This window comes from Leptonychotes weddellii, chromosome 9 (genome assembly GCF_054177405.1).
Source record: "Leptonychotes weddellii isolate Sample4059 chromosome 9, ASM5417740v2, whole genome shotgun sequence".
Lineage (NCBI taxonomy): Eukaryota > Metazoa > Chordata > Mammalia > Carnivora > Phocidae > Leptonychotes > Leptonychotes weddellii.
This window is the reverse complement of record NC_138377.1, coordinates 14,901,420-14,917,802: the sequence shown is the minus strand read 5'-3', so window position 1 is coordinate 14,917,802 and position 16,383 is coordinate 14,901,420.

Here is a 16,383-nt window from a genome sequence, read left to right as displayed (position 1 = left end):
AAATGGCAAGTTTTATGTTACATATTTTTTTTTAAGATTTTATTTATTTATTTGAGAGAGAGAGAATGAGAGACAGAGAGCATGAGAGGGAGGAGGGTCAGAGGGAGAAGCAGACCCCCTGCCGAGCAGGGAGCCTGAAGCGGGACTCGATCCCGGGACTCCAGGATCATGACCTGAGCCGAAGGCAGTTGCTTAACCAACTGAGCCACCCAGGCGCCCTATGTTACATATTTTTTAACACAATAAGAAAAATGTTATTAGATGATTAATTCTAGCAAGACAAAATATGAACCCAGGAGGAACAAGAGAAATGAAAGAAGCAATGGTGAACAGTCAATAGGATAATTAAGTATGCCGGTCTCAGAATATGTAGAGTGATACAGCAAAAAATTACAGATTGAAGGAGATTTAATTACCATAATTCAAAACCATATCTAATAAAGATATAACAAACTCCCTACCTGCTAAAACATAGTAAACACACTTTTTTTTAAGCAGATGAAAGATACAGGGGCACCTGGGTGGCTCAGTCAGTTAAGAGTCTGCCTTCAGCTCAGGTCATGATCCTGGAGTCCTGGGATCCATCCCCGCCTCAGGCTCCCTGCTCAGCAGAGTCTGCTTCTCCCTCTGCCCCTCTGTCTGCTCATGCACTCTCTCTCTCTGTCTCTCGCTCTCTCTCAAATAAATAAACAAATAAATAAAATCTTTTTTTAAAAAAAGAGAAAGATACAGGAACACCTGGGTGGTTCAGTCGGTTAAGCATCTAACTTTGGGTCAGGTCATAATCTCAGGGTCCTGGGATCGAGCCCCTCATCGGGCTCCCTGCTTGGCGTGGAGCTTCTCCCTCTCCCTCTGCTGTTCCCTCTGTTTGTGCTCTCTCTCTCTCTCTCTCTTTCAAATCAATAAATAAAATATTTAAATAAAAGGAAAGATAAAAAATGATCAGGTATTAAACCACTTCAAAGTTGATTTTACATTGCCCATGATCAATGGCTATTATGCAGTATACCTAAAGATCAATAATAATAAGTAGGTAAATATGTGTGTATGTATTATACCAATTTCTAAATAATTTTGGGTTTAAAGAAGAAATTCATTGGAAATTACAACTGTAAAAAAAAAATGTTTTATGCAGGCAAATACAATTTGTAGAAAATTTATGGCCCCCTGCTGTAAATTGACAAAATCGTCTCAAAATAGAAAACCTGAATAGACAAAAACTATAGGATGCATTAAAACAGTAATAAAAATTCTACCTCTTAAAAGTAAGCAGTCACAGATGTTTCAAGAATAAATGATATCAAGCTCTCAAGGAACAAATAACTCCTACCTTGTAAAAACTGTTTAGAACACAGACAAAAGGTGGGAAGCTCTCCAAGTCATTTTGCAAGGCGTGTATAAAGACAACTTTACTGGTGTCTGGGGACTTCAACAGAGACCATGAAGCTGGAGAGCAAGTGTTGCCAGACTATCACTGCAGAACATGCTGAGATACTGTGAAAACTCGTGGAAGTTTTAGCTCATCGCCCAACTTGAAGCCTTCAAATTGCAGGCAAGTAGATTAATTAGATGCGCTCCCTAGGAAGAATTCTCTGGAGAGAGGTGATAGTATACTGTGGAGCCCCAGCCCTTCCCTGGCAGTAAAGAGCTTCAGATGACCTTTGAGAAGCCTGATGTGAGCAGACTGCACATTGCAGCATTCAGGACCCTGGAACCTGCTTCTGGAAATTAGTGGGAGAAGGACTCTTGAGTTTCTCCGTGGGTTGAATGGACCCAAGACTAAGTGCCAAGTCTTACCCAAACTGAAATTAATCCTCTTCAAGCAGGCCGTCGAGAGAACTGAGGAACCTGAAAGTGGAAGAGGTTGGGTAGGAAGAATTAATGGAAAACAGGAGCTTTCAGGTCCTAAGAAGCCAGCCAGAAGAAGGCATCCTGTGTGGCATCCTGAATACTGTGCAACTCCAACAGCCAACAAAAGCATAGCACAAGAGAAAAAAGCAGAATTCAGCCATCTATCACACAGATGGTCCCCAAACCAGATGATAATGAGCAAAAAGAGTCATATCAGACTTTGTTCTTTTCCTTTAATCCTTGATACTTCCTAGGTCTGACTCTGGGAAGGAGGTGGGGCAAAAGAGAGGTCAACTGGAGGAAGTGGAGATAGAGAAAGGAGAGGAGCAGGAGAAACTGGCTACCTTTCCGTTCTCCCCTGCCTTGGTAGCCAATAATGGAGAGTAACTTTGATATAAGGCTGGACTACGCAAACAATAGGAGTATCTGCTCCTAAATAATAGTAACTTGGAAAGTTAGGGGCTCTGCACAACCATCACCCCTGAACCATTTTATAATTCTGCTCCCACTGAGTTAACTCCTTCAATACACCAGTAACACTACAAACTGTGGTAGCCATATGAAATTAGGATAATACAATAAACGGAAAGAGTAAGAATATCTCCTAAATAAAATAATAATAAAGCAAATAGTAAAAGAGTGGCTCATAATAGCAAAGTAGGATGTATCCCCAGTAATAAAAAGATATTACAATAGCAAAGTGCATATACATACATATATATGCATTCTACTACATACATGCATTCTACATATATACATATAAGAATATAATAATTCTTTATATTAAAAAATCAAAGGGGAAAATACAATCCTAGTGCATGCCCAATAAGTCTTAGCTAAATTTAAATAGTCGTATAAAAACTAAATCCAAAAAATAACAGAAAATAAAATGACTTTTACCAGGTAACAAGACTATAAAGTACCTATGAGTTAGTACAAACACAAAAATCATACACAATTTTTATAACTTAACTGAAGGAATTTTTTTGAAAAACTGAATTAGTGAGGTAAGACTGTGGTCATGAAGGAGAAGATGGATAACAGCAATTACAATGCTCTCATTAATCAATTCCCAAATATTATTCATAGAACTTGACAAAATTGATGTTGTCACTGTTTTTACTTACCAGATGATTATGAGATTATGACAAAATCAAAGGAAAAGAGAGAGGAAAAAGAGAAAGAAATAACCTTATCACATCCCTGACTATTTGTTATATAAATTCAGTCACTGTGGTATTGTACAGAAATAGACAAGGAGATTAATTAACCAGAACACATAGTGCAGAAATAGACCTATATGTATAGGAATTTGTACAGGGGTAAAGGGTGTTTTAAACTGGTGAAGAAACAGTGGATTATTCTACAAATATTGCCAGGAAAGTTTGATATTCATATGAAAACAATAAAATTATATACTTACCCCCTTTACTCAAATTCCAGATAGAATAAAAACATAAAAATAAATAGCAAAACTATAAATATATTTTAAAATATGATAAAATATGTTTATGACTTTTAGGGAAAAGGTCTTTGTTTATAAAACACATAAAACAAACATAAATTAAAGGAGTCATAAATTCCCCACACTAAAAATTTTAAACTTCCATAAGACAGAAGACAAATTAGCTAGAGTAAAGGTAAGCGGTATACTAGGAAAACACATTAATAATAAAATTAATTTCAACCTTATTCTCTGACATACAAAAAGGCATCCCCAAATCAAGAAAATGCAAGCAAGCCAATAGAAAGATGAATAATTTTTATGAACAGGCAATTTACTGAAAAGGATGTAAATATGGCCATAAGACCAAGAAAAACAGACTGCAGTATCTAGATAAATGCAAATCAAAACCAGCGAAATATCACATTTCAAGTTGGAAAGTTTAGGTAGGCCTGCATGCTTCCCCTCTGCCAAATTTATTCAGCAATCGAGGTGAGTAGGGGAGATTTGGCAGAATCTTTTAAAATAAATCATAAAGCAAAAAATGCTCATGGCCTAAAAGCAGCCATTCATTTTTGAATAGCTACTTTCAAATGTGTACACACGACACAAAACATATATAAGAACCTAAATTGCATCATAGTTTATAATAGTGAAAGTTAAAAAAAAATCTAAATACCCATGATTGTGAAATTGTTTAATTTAACTGTAGTACATTAGGATGACCATATACTATACGGCACTTTTAAAGAATAAGATAGACCAACTGCTATTAGTTATACAGTAAGGAAAAGATTTAATGCACATAACAAAAAAATATTTAAATAAAAAGTTACCTAATGATATTCTTTTATAAATGTACATACATATAAATGAAAATGCACAGAAAAAATATCTGAAGGGATACACGCCTAACAGATGATAAGTGATGATAAGTTTCCATTAGGAGGGAAGGACTATGGTGGTATGGGGGTGGTGTCTATTATATTTTATTTATATTAGTCTATTTTATTTTCATTTGGTAATACAATCAACCTGTCACATGATAGCCATAGTGAATCAAAGGAGAAAGACTATGTGATCACCTTGAGTGATCCACATATTTTTTTTCATATCCCATCCCTCTATTCTGTCATTAAAACATCTACCACATACATGTGTATGGGATTTGTAGATCATCTGATATCCCCATGCAGGAGAAAAAAAAATATTTATGCTTTTCCATTCTTGTTGATGTGCACATGCGAGGATACTTTTCACATTTTTCAGAGAAGTGGTCACGTGGGCAAGTTTTGTGGCACTTGGCCATAAATGAGTCAGCTAACACAATACATTTTTTCCCTTCAGTGATGCTGATATACTCTATCATCTGTCTATCGATCTATTATCTGTAACATTTCCAGTGATTCACAATTTCACCTAAAAAATAAAACTTTTCTATGACTGAAAAAAAGAAAGTTTAAGCTGTAGTGTGAAAATAAACCATCATCCCCCCTCTAAAGATCAGGGCATTCCATCCCTGAATGGTCCCTCGCCACCTCCCCTTGTATCTTAGCCGAGAAATAGCAGTCAGTTGCCACGGTTGGGAGCCAGCTGCAGCAGGCCAATCATGTAGAGCATGTACTTCCACCCTCCAGAAAACGGGATGGTACTAGCACTTAAATCTGCGAGATAATCCATGGCAGGTAAGTGCTGCATGGGCGGAGTTGACATTTTGCCCTTTAAATCCTAACTTTGAGTCACTTCCAAATGATAGAGGGTTCAGCACTTGTTATTTCCAGGGGTCCATCATTTTGATCTTTAGTAGTTTGGGGCTGGTGATCATTATAGGACTTAAGATGGGATTGAAACATGCCACAAAAACAATGTGAAGTCAAATGTGAACCTGTCTCCCCCATGCATAGGATTTCAGTAATTATCTTATAAATTGGATTTAACACTACAATCATGAGAGTTGTATATTAATGTTAATCTAATGTGCAGGTGTGTACATATGAAGATATATTTTACCCATCCAGTGAAAGATGAGATCTAAGAGATGATTCTGTGAAATGGCAGGGTACATGAAGAACTCCAAGTTAGGTTTCTGGGGGGAATGATAGAAGGGATTGATGAAGGCGTAGGCAGAGCCAGATCAAGGGAAGTCTTGTCTGCCAGGTTAAAAGTCTTGAGTTTTGTATTGAAATGATCTTTCGGGAGGAAGACTGCTAAGTACAGAAAGACTTTTCCAATGGTACTCCACAGAAACAGTCCTACAGGAATCCATTTCGAGATCCTCAAATTCTAGGTCTTTAATTCCCATGTAGTCTGTTTCTAAAGCTGCCTGAGAGATTTAGACCATGATCCTGTTAATCCTTCCCTCATTTCAGCAAAGAAAAGCATAACCCTAACCTTAATTGTGGAACAAAGAAATTAAATATGTTGGTTTTGCAGAAACTCCTCTAATGATTCACGGATATGATTTAAACTTACTGGTCTTCCGATTTTTCCTTGCACATTCTGAAATCAAAAGGTCTATGTGTTAGGGGTAACTGAACCTGATTCTCTTAAACCTAACTAAATTTTTGTCTTAGATGACCAAATTTCTGAAGACATATTAAATAAAATCCAAGGATAAAAAAATGTACATGATTCTTTAAGATTGGGTGTGTAACATTCAATAGGTGTTTAAAATCCATTTTATCAAAGTATGAACTACTTATTCCAATTACAGTAAATCCCTGTTACATCTTACAAAATATTTAGTATCTTTATCTCCCATTAACCAAAAATAAACTTCTAAAATTATGATGAAATATTTGTAATTGGAAACAGCTCTTTGAGGGAGAATGAAAGCAAAATATTTTTGAAGACTGCTGTTATGGTCTTTAGTGAAAAATCATTTAGGCAAGAAAAGTGTACGGAGGTGAATTTGGTAATTGCAGTCAACCTTGTGCGGTTGTAAGGTGCCAGAGGAAGATCTATTCTGATATATCAAACATTTAAAACTACCACAAAACCTAAGAGCAAACCAAATTGCTGCATCTGCACCTCCTTCAGGAGCACACCCTTCCGTTAGTTGATTAAGTAGAATATTTCTGGAGCTTCTACTCTGCCCACCCTTCCCCCGACCCCAGCTCATGCTCTATCTCTCTGTCTCTCTCAAATAAATAAATAAATAAAATATTTAGGGAAAAAAAAAAAAGGAGGGCGCCTGGGTGGCTCAGTGGGTTAAGCATCTGCCTTTGGCTCAAGTCATGATCTCAGGGTCCTGAGATCCAGCCCCACATTGGGCTCCCTGCTCAGTGGGGAGCCTGCTTCTCCCTCTCCCTCTGCCCCGCTCATGCTCTCTTTCTCTCTCACAAAGAAATAAATAAAATCTTAAAAAAAAAAAAAAAAGAATATTTCTCGGGTTTCTAGGGTGAAACAGGCAGTGTGAAGACAGTAGATCTGTGGCTTTTACAAGAAGATCATGTAAATCAAATTCCAGTATTCTTAATTATTCTTTTTAAATTGGAGAATGTCAACTTTGAAAGGTCTGTGGAAAATGAACTTTTTATCCAATGCTTTTATTTGAAAGGATATTCATTTTCTGGAAAGTGAGTACATTATTTTTAGTGTGAAAATGAGCAAACAAGCAAACAAAATTCCCGATCAAAAATAGAGTAAGAAGCACTGTCAGAGGCTCTTCATGGCTTCATGAAGAGAATCTCCCTTCCTTTCACTCTCTTGTCTGCTTTCCTTCTTTTTTTCCTCCTCCCTCTCCTTTCCTTCTTCTTGCTGTCATTGTCTTCTCGTTTCTCTTCTTCTCTCTCTGTTTCTCTCTCTCTCTCTCTCCTATAATTGTGTCTAAAAACAACCACGGGTGCTGGTTATCTTTTTATAATTTCACATTCTGAGAATTTTGCCCTTCATTCTGTCTTCAGGTAGACCTCAGGACCTGACCTTAATTGCTCACCCACTTCTACCCACTGACCTTTGTCTCACATTTTCCCTTAAGCTCTTCTTTCCAGTTTATCTCTTAACTCAGGCAAGGAACCCTATGTGCTTAGCATCCCATACTGGAAACCAAAGCTACCCCTCAGGCAGTAATGACTGCCTGCTCAGGTGGTTCAAAGCACCCAGACCAGTTTGCGCTCAACCCCAGACTGATGCTTGTGCAGATGGACCATGAAGTGGCCTCTGGAATGACTGACAATTACCTTTACCTCATTATAATATTAAAATCTCTGCCCAAGGAGGAGCACAAGTCTCCTACATAGCACGCAATGTATATAAAGGCATATGTTTCCTTAAGGCGTATGCGTGACCCTAGACCCACCTCTACATACCATGACAAGCCTTCCCTAACTAAATATTCATCATAACCCTAAATAAAAGGAATCCATTTACCCTTGTTTGGGGAGTAATGGCTTTGGAAGTTATTCCTCATGATCTCCTTATTTGCTGTAAATAAAGTTTCCATTATGCAGCAACTTACCTCTTATAGTTTCTACCTGCCACTCACCAAAGAGCGCACCCACCTTGGTTTGGTTACAATTTTCCCACTGATGCACTGGGTATTATATGCAACTGATAAATTATTGAACACTACATCTGAAACTAATGATGTACTATATGTTGACTAATTTAATTTAAATTAAAAAAATTCCCCTACTGCCCACCTGCAATAAATGTAGGGTATGCCTAGGAATTTAATGCCAATATTGCTAAAATCAGGTCTCTAGTTCCAAGTGTTGGGGCATACAAACGAGGAGGGCACAGCAGTCTTTCAATAGCAGCTTGTCACTAGACACTGAGGTGCTCCTGGACATTCACCCCACAACCTGTAGTGAGTGAGTTTTTTAAAGAATTTTCAAAAGACAAAATACTTGTAAGGTTTTAATAGAACAACAACAAAGCCAGTTTTGAACCACAACTGTCTGAGCAAACAATAAAAAAAAACGTTATTTTAAAGCTAAAATTGGGAAGTGCTTCTGTGACCAATATCCTTTGGCATAAAAATCAAATGGACTCTTTTTTTTTTTTTCTTTTAATTGGAACAATTGCAAAATTGTCTGTAGGCGATTGAAAGAAGAATGGAAATATTAGCAACTCTTGTTTTGAGGAAGTAAACTGATGCATGATGAAGGCATGACTGCTTTAGAAAATCAATGCTGAATAAGAAAGTTTGGCATATATGTTTTTTGTTTTGGTTTGAGTTGCTATGAACGTTTCTACCTCCTCAAAGCATTTTTATAGTTTATCAGATTCCTTCCTTTCTTGTTCCCTCTCTTTCTCTCTTGGGAAATGTATATTTATATACAAATCACCGGTCATCTTCTGCTGCTACATTTTATATTTATAAACCTAAATTTTGGGGGCACCTGGGTGGCTCAGTCAGTTAAGTGGCTGCCTTCAGCTCAGGTCATGGTCCCAGGGTCCTGGGATCGAGCCCCGCATCAGGCTCCCTGCTCGGCAGGAACCCTGCTTCTCCCTCTCCCACTCCCCCTGCTTGTGTTCCCTCTCTTGCTGTGTCTCTTTCTGTCAGATAAATAAATAAATAAAATATTTTAAAAAACCCTAAATTTTTCCTTGAATTTCAAAATTTTGTTGGAAACACAGCATGAACAACCCGATACATGAGATCAAAATTGGCCTTTTTGCTTTGAGAAAAATCATCATCTTAAATCAAGTCAAAGACTGATGGTCTGAAGTTGCTGGCTGACTTGCCTGCCATTTCTTTTGTATCATGTTATATACATAAAATATGACTTTCTAGACATAATAGAAAATTTAAAATAAAATTTCACTGTTACTTATTGTCAGTTCAAAAGCAAACTTCTTATTCAAGGTAAGAATCAAAAAAGCATAGAGCTTAGACAAATCCACAAAAAATCTCTCTTAGCATGCTTAAATATTTGATTAATAAATGTACCCATGTTCCATTTTGGGTGTCAAAGAGAAAAATGAATCTATATAGCAGTACTTGTTCACCGAATGTAGACTCTAATAAAATCATGCTTTTGGGTGTTTAGGAAAAGATCCTGAAATATCATAAATGACATGGTGGACAGATTATTGTTCCTTGTATTAGTACTTCAGGGGGAAAAAAAATCAGCCACCAAAATACTCTCTTATTCCAGCAGCGTAGTATCATCAAATAGTTAACTGCAATGTTAACGCAAAATGTCAGCATAAATCGTCAAGGTTGTAAGGTAGTATATTAATGCTCATAGAAAGCTTGTATTCTGTAGCATACAATACTGCACTGTCAGTTCAAAGGTTTATTCTAAAGGAAGATAATTCTGAATTATATTTTTGTCTCTATGCTGTGACACCCTGAACTGAGTATGTTCTTTGCTTTTCATTCTAAAAATGAAACTTGTGTCAGTTCATCCGAGGGGGAAAGAATGGAAATGGAAACCATCACAGGGAATTTAGGACTATATTATAGTCTAAATTAAATATCCATTTTGCCTCTAATGTGAGCCATGGTTTTCTAGCTGCACAGAAGTGGAATTCAGCTAAAGCAGAAGCTAATTTCCCTTCTCTGTTCCTAGAACGCCAAAGGCCGAACATTCAGCACCACATCAGGCAATACTCCCATAAAGCTAATAGATTTAGCAGAATTGAAAAGTAATGTGACCCCTGGAATTGGAAAACTTGCTGGCAAGGTAGAAATATCATAACCCTGGGATTTCCTAGTGTTGGTTCTACAGCCAACTCATAGGAGTTTGGAGTTGCAAAGGACCACCTGGTGAGAAACAGGCTTTTTAGAGTAAGAATCCAAGACTCATAAACTTTCTCACTTGGTTGGGTTCACAGAATGGTCTGTGGGATGACAGATGACTGGGCAAGGGAAGCCAGTTAGGAGTGGTGACCACTGAAGATTCCAGGGTAAATGGGGAAGAAAGGTTGTATCTGATCATTGTCATGTATGTTTATAGGGTTCCTCTCTCTCTGTCCCACTTTTTCTCTCTTAGGGAATGTGTAATTAAATACAATACTACTGTTGATCTGCTACTCTTTTTTATGTTCATAAGTATAAATTTTTGTTTAAAATTTAAACATTTGTTGAATTATAAAGTCACCATGAATAACCTAATACACGAGATCAAAATTGACATTTTTGCTTCGAGAAAATCATTACCTTTCACCAAGTAGATCATTTCAGGAAGGTCACAAGTGGAGTCACAGGGAATATGGGACAGATTACTCTACCAGTCATGGTAGAGGGAAGAGTCAGGTCACCACATTTGATAGCTACAGGCTGTTAAGAACAAGTACGGAAAGATGCCCAATTTCCAGCTTTCCAAATTAGGAAATGAATTTAGTAATTCCTATATAATGAATTCATTATGAATGTGCATATTTGTATATTATTCTTACTACAATACTCATATTTGACCATGCAGACTAATGGACTCTAACTTTATGTGTCTGAGTGTGTCAGCATATGGAGGGAGAAACAGGAGATTATTAACTGTAGCAAAATAGTTGTAAACCCGTTAGAGAAGACAGATTATAGCACAGCAAACCAAAAATACAACCAAGTCAACATTTTAGCTAACAAACTTCTGGTAGCCAGAAGGAAAATCTCCTCTTAGACTCCCCCCTTCTTAAAGTAAGACTAGGAAATGTCATTTTCCCCAGCAGTTTAGACACACAACATCCAATTGTAATGAAATGATTCCCTTTATCTGACCCAATAGTTTAGTGAGCTCCAAGTTAGTGCACTTTTAATCATACAAGTTACATTATTTGGTAATTGAGTGCATGACTAAGTTGTAATTACAGAAAACGTACTGTGTTTTACAAGCAAACATTTCAGATTTTGTTGGTCAACATCAGGGGTGCTTGATTTAAAGAGATCGATTTGTTTTTGTTTCCCTAAAAATAACTAGTAGATGACAAATTGTTTTGATTGAAAAGCCTTTATGTTATTCATACAGGAATTATAATTTTGGCTATGCCTGTGACATTTCTTGTGATAAATATCTGACTTTAGATTAGCTAATTATTATGATGTTCTTGTGGGTAAATATAATTATAAGCACATATATATTCTAATCATTTATAGAAGAAATGGATATTAGTAATAAAATATAAGTGCTACAAGAAAATATTAGCATAATAATTAGAACAGGGAAATTAGACACCATTCAAATTATTAATGATCATTCTCTGATTTGTTTTATTTATGTTTCAAATATATTACCAGGGCGCCTGGGTGGCTCAGTTGGTTAAGCGACTGCCTTCGGCTCAGGTCATGATCCTGGAGTCCTGGGATCGAGTTCCGCATCGGGCTCCCTGCTCGGCAGGGAGTCTGCTTCTCCCTCTGACCCTCCTCCCTCTCATGCTCTCTGTATCTCATTCTCTCTGTCTCAAATAAATAAATAAAATCTTTAAAAAAAAAAAAACCAAATATATTACCAACTGTGCCTTAATCAGGATACTTTAAATGTAGGTAATGCTGGGACACAAAAGCACACATGCATATACACACACACATATGTATACATACATACACGTGCAAATACAACCTTTTAAAACCTATATTTTTATCTAAACATAGAAACAAAAGATTATACAAACTGAATTATAATTTATGCTTTACTTGTATACTGTCATAAATGCTATTTTAAGGAATTTGGTACCAAGAGTTTTTGCCTTAAAATTAATAAAATAAAAGTGGAGATTTTGTTGGTTATAGTTGTAGGGGTGGAAAAGTTTTTCTTTCTTCCCTTCTAGGTTTTTTGGCTGGCCTAATAATTAAAGTGACATAAGAGAGAGTAACAGAAGAAAAACAAGTTTAATTCGTACATATGGAAGGAAACTGATAGAAATATGAGGCTCAAAGAAGTGACCAAAGCAGGCAGCTTTTATACCTTTCAAACGAAGGAACCATAGATCTGTGAAGAATTGACAAGACAAAGAAAGAAGTTTGGGCTTGAGGTAGTAAATTAGTAAAGAAGTAACAAAGTTTGTTTATACAAACTTGTCAGCCTTGGATAATAAGGATATCACCCCCCTCCCCTGGACCCCCATACTGGAAAGGTACCTTCTTTCAAGTGGGAGATTGATTTCCTCTTTTAAGGGGGACAAAAGATGGTGAGAGTGTCCTTTTTGCATAACCTGTTTCTTATGTAATTTTAATTCAAAATGATCAATATGCCAAAGTGGCGTATTTTGGGGGGCCGGGCCTGAACCCCATCACAGAGTAACTTATGAAGGTCAGAAGGGTTGAAGTTTACTATTCTCCATTGTAGAAAACTGGCAAGACCATTAAACAAAAAAAAATAAAGCATTTTTCAGAAAGCTGCATTTACAGGGTAAAGCCATCCAAAGACTGTGTTTAATTTACGCTCCATTAGGTATGTGGGTTTATATGGCTATCTATTACATTACTGAGACCAGGTCCATTTACAGCACCTGGGAGGTACCAAGCAGTTTATTAAAATGCTTATTTTTACTAATAGGAAATCTGATCACTAGCTCTTTTTCTAGAGTTATTAGGAAAGCAAAAATGCATTTTCTCTAGATTAGATTTAGGGGTAATTTATCTTTATAGTAAATGTAGATTTATCCTTATTGTTTTAATATATCAAAAAAGTAGGCTTTTAAAAAGTATTTAATAAAAGGAATCTACAGAAAGTGCAGAGAGGAATATACACCCTACCAGGGATAAGTCCCTAGGAGAACAAATCAGCATCATGGACCCACCCCCCTCCACACCTTCAGATCTTTTCTTTACTTGTCTTTTTCATTCCTTATAAGCAAAAACATTGAGATTGGAAAATATAGGTGTGCTCAGAAATCTAGAGTTCTATACTGTTTCTTCTGTATGGTTTGTTTGTTATTATCAAGCACAACATGACTCAAGGGAAATCAAACTTTATTTCTCTTGGCTAACGGAGGTAAGTGGTGGCTGAACAAAACAAATCTATAGGACCTTCTTTTGAAATACTTTTGGAATCAGTCAAACACTCTGAGATACTAAATATACTTCCAATTAAGCCATGATATTCCAGAATATCAGAGTGTACCATGAATTACTGTTATTGTAACCAGGGCCCAAAGGTGCAAGAGCACCTGGCTTCAGAGGTCTCAAACAGACCAGGTTTGGCCATTTGCCACTGGCAAAATCCAAAGGCAGCCAGATGAATGGTGGTGAAACGAGAAAGAGATTTTTTTCAGTGAGACCAACAACTGGGAAGATGGTGGACTAAAGTCTCAAAGGGCTGAAAATACTTACAGGTTTAAATAAAAAAACCGTGGGACAAAGGTCGGTGGGTACTTGCAGGTAGGCAGTAAAGTCAGATTGATCATTGCTTAAGGTCAATCAGGCGGGGTCTTGCTGGCCTCAAGGCAGTTTTTATTGCTAGAAGGGGTAGTTTTGGTTCCCATCATGGGCTGCTTTGCCCACAGGGTCTTTTGCCTGAGTTAAAAGAAGCTGAAAGGAAGAGCTTAATCAGTTAAGAGAGGACTGACTGAGGTCAAAATGGAGGTTAAGTCCTCTTTGATGATCTAAATTGGAATATCACATTCCTTCCAATGAATCTCCATAATGTGGGAGATTTTCATAACCATCAACATCTATGCGCTCTAACACTAATAAAATAATAAGGGTGATGATAGCTATCATTTATTGCAAGCTTTTTATATGCAAAGTGCTGTGTCAAGGGCTTTACCTGAGTCCATTGTCTTACTCAGAAGACAAACCTAGGGAGTGCTTTGGAGCCACAGCCAACTCCAATTTCATACTTTTGTGGATTTCTCAATCTCCTTTTCCTTAACTTTTTAACTATCTCATTTCTCCATCCTTCAAGGGTTAGAAATCAAAGACCTTTTTTTTTTTTTGGTTTGATTTCCCTAAAACACGATCTACAAAGACAACTTGCAATCTCCTTGTCATCCTCTTTTGAGGATAATAATGGAGTTATGTTGGGTACATTACAACAACATGTACCCATGTAATTTAAAATATTCCAGCTTTTCATATCCTCAACCGTTTCTGCTTATGCATGTTTTACCAGCCCTCCTCTCCTGGCTGCTCTTCTCCTGGCTGCTTTGCCTCTTGCATTTTATTGTCCTTGGTCTTCTCATTTCTGCCTCAACTCCTATCTTTGGTCTTGATGTGTGCCCAGAAATTCAGAAGTCCTGGAAATTTTTGTGCAGAACAATTCGGCTCTCTGTGTGCAATATATACATGTGTCCTGATGAACAGCTGCATTTTAAATTAGCTTAAAAAATAACCCAAAGCCTCCACTGGTACTACACTTAGAAAAATAAATGTATTTAATTCTGATTTTTTAAATTTTAGATGAACTTGATCTGTAATCCATTGTAAAATAAATCCATTTCTACATATGTAGCCTAATATGGCCTCAAGGGAGAGTGGTCACGTGGCCATTCCAGAATCACACAGCTTCCAGAGTGGACTTTCTGAATATCCCCCCTCTGCACGCATCTGCGATAGAGGAATAGACGGGCAGAGTTTCTAAGGGTTTGAAAAGTCTCTCTTTTCCCTTGTTAGGAGCTCTGAGATTATTTAACTGCCAGGTCTGCACCTAGAGGTCAAACTGTTGTGTACTGTGTAGGCACTTAGCCCAGGGCGCGACTTGGACTTCAAACCACAGGCCCTGCATCTGTGAAGCTACAGGGTCCCAGGGGAGGGAATTTTCTCATTTATACAGTGGCCTCTGTTTCTCATCTGTGGCCCTGAATGGCTTACCTATTATGTACCTATGTGTGCTTTCTGGTGGAGTGTGTAACTCATTTCTTCTGTTTACTTGTAATTGAGGGATGACACTGGAAATATTTCTCACACTCCTTTGAGTTTCCCCTATTTTCAAATACCTTCTATATGGTAGACACTGAAGATGATTAAATTAAGTACAACACCTAAAAGGGCAAACTTGTTACCTCATAACTCTCCTCTGAAACCTCCCGCATCCCACATATTGTTGGAAGTCCCTGGTGAGTGTGCCGCAAATGCTCATAAGCAAGCCCACTAGATGCGGCAGTTGTTGGGCTGGAAGCCACTCTTTCAGAAAGCCTTTTGTTCCCTGAAGTATCATGACATATTGATTTGTTACTCAGCCACTTCTCCTGGGTAATTAGCAAGTTTTTCCTTCCATGTCCCAAGATCACACATCAGCACCTTCTCACGCTAAATTTTCCATAACATGATGTGCCTTTTTTAATTAAATTCTGAGATACAATCTGGAGATATGCTCAGATGATAAAAGCACACTTGGAAAATAGGGTTCTCTCTAAAAATTCTATCTGACGAGTCCATGAGAGATGAAATAAATGTTTCCCATGGCAATTTCCCACTGCAAGCACAGCGATACGGAACGCTGGTCCTCAACCCTCGCAGCCCTTGAAAATCATTTGGGAGCTTTGAAAACTCCTGATGCTCAGACCTCATCCCAGGCCAATTCAGTCAGATGCTCTGGGGTGGAGCGAGGGCATCAGGAGGTTGTGATTCTAACATGCAGCTAAGGCTGACAATTACTGATGGATATGCCATTTTATCTCTTACACAATTAAATATATGATACATACCAGTTAATAATAGAATGGAAAGAGTGTGTATTATACTTCTGATATAACTGCCAAAAAATTTTTGACTTTAATGAATCATTAAATTTGACCCTTAAATTTGTCTGAAAAATTCAGAGTAAAGAAGCCTAACCATCTTAGGTATTTATTCGCTCTTAAATTTAATTTGATCTTATTCTTAAACAAATGCATGATATACATACCACATATATTTTTATAAGAAAGAGATCTTTGCTCTTAATAGAGGTTAGCGTCCTGCTGCTTGCCTCCCACTTCATGTCATAATCTGTGACATCACAATTAATTCCCGTGGAGATGATTATAGTGACACAGAGAGGATTATGATTTCAAGAAAGTGATAAACAGCAGGGACACAATAAGGCCTTATTTTACTTCTCAAGGATTACTAGCTTGATATCAGCCAAAGCAAAAAAAAAAAAAAAAAAAAAAAAATTCCTACAGAATATCATAAAATAGTATAAAACTGTAGATTTCTTTCTCTTGTGAAAGGCAATTAACTCTTTAAACAGTTTTCGGTTGATTGCATCAGCTTAATTAAT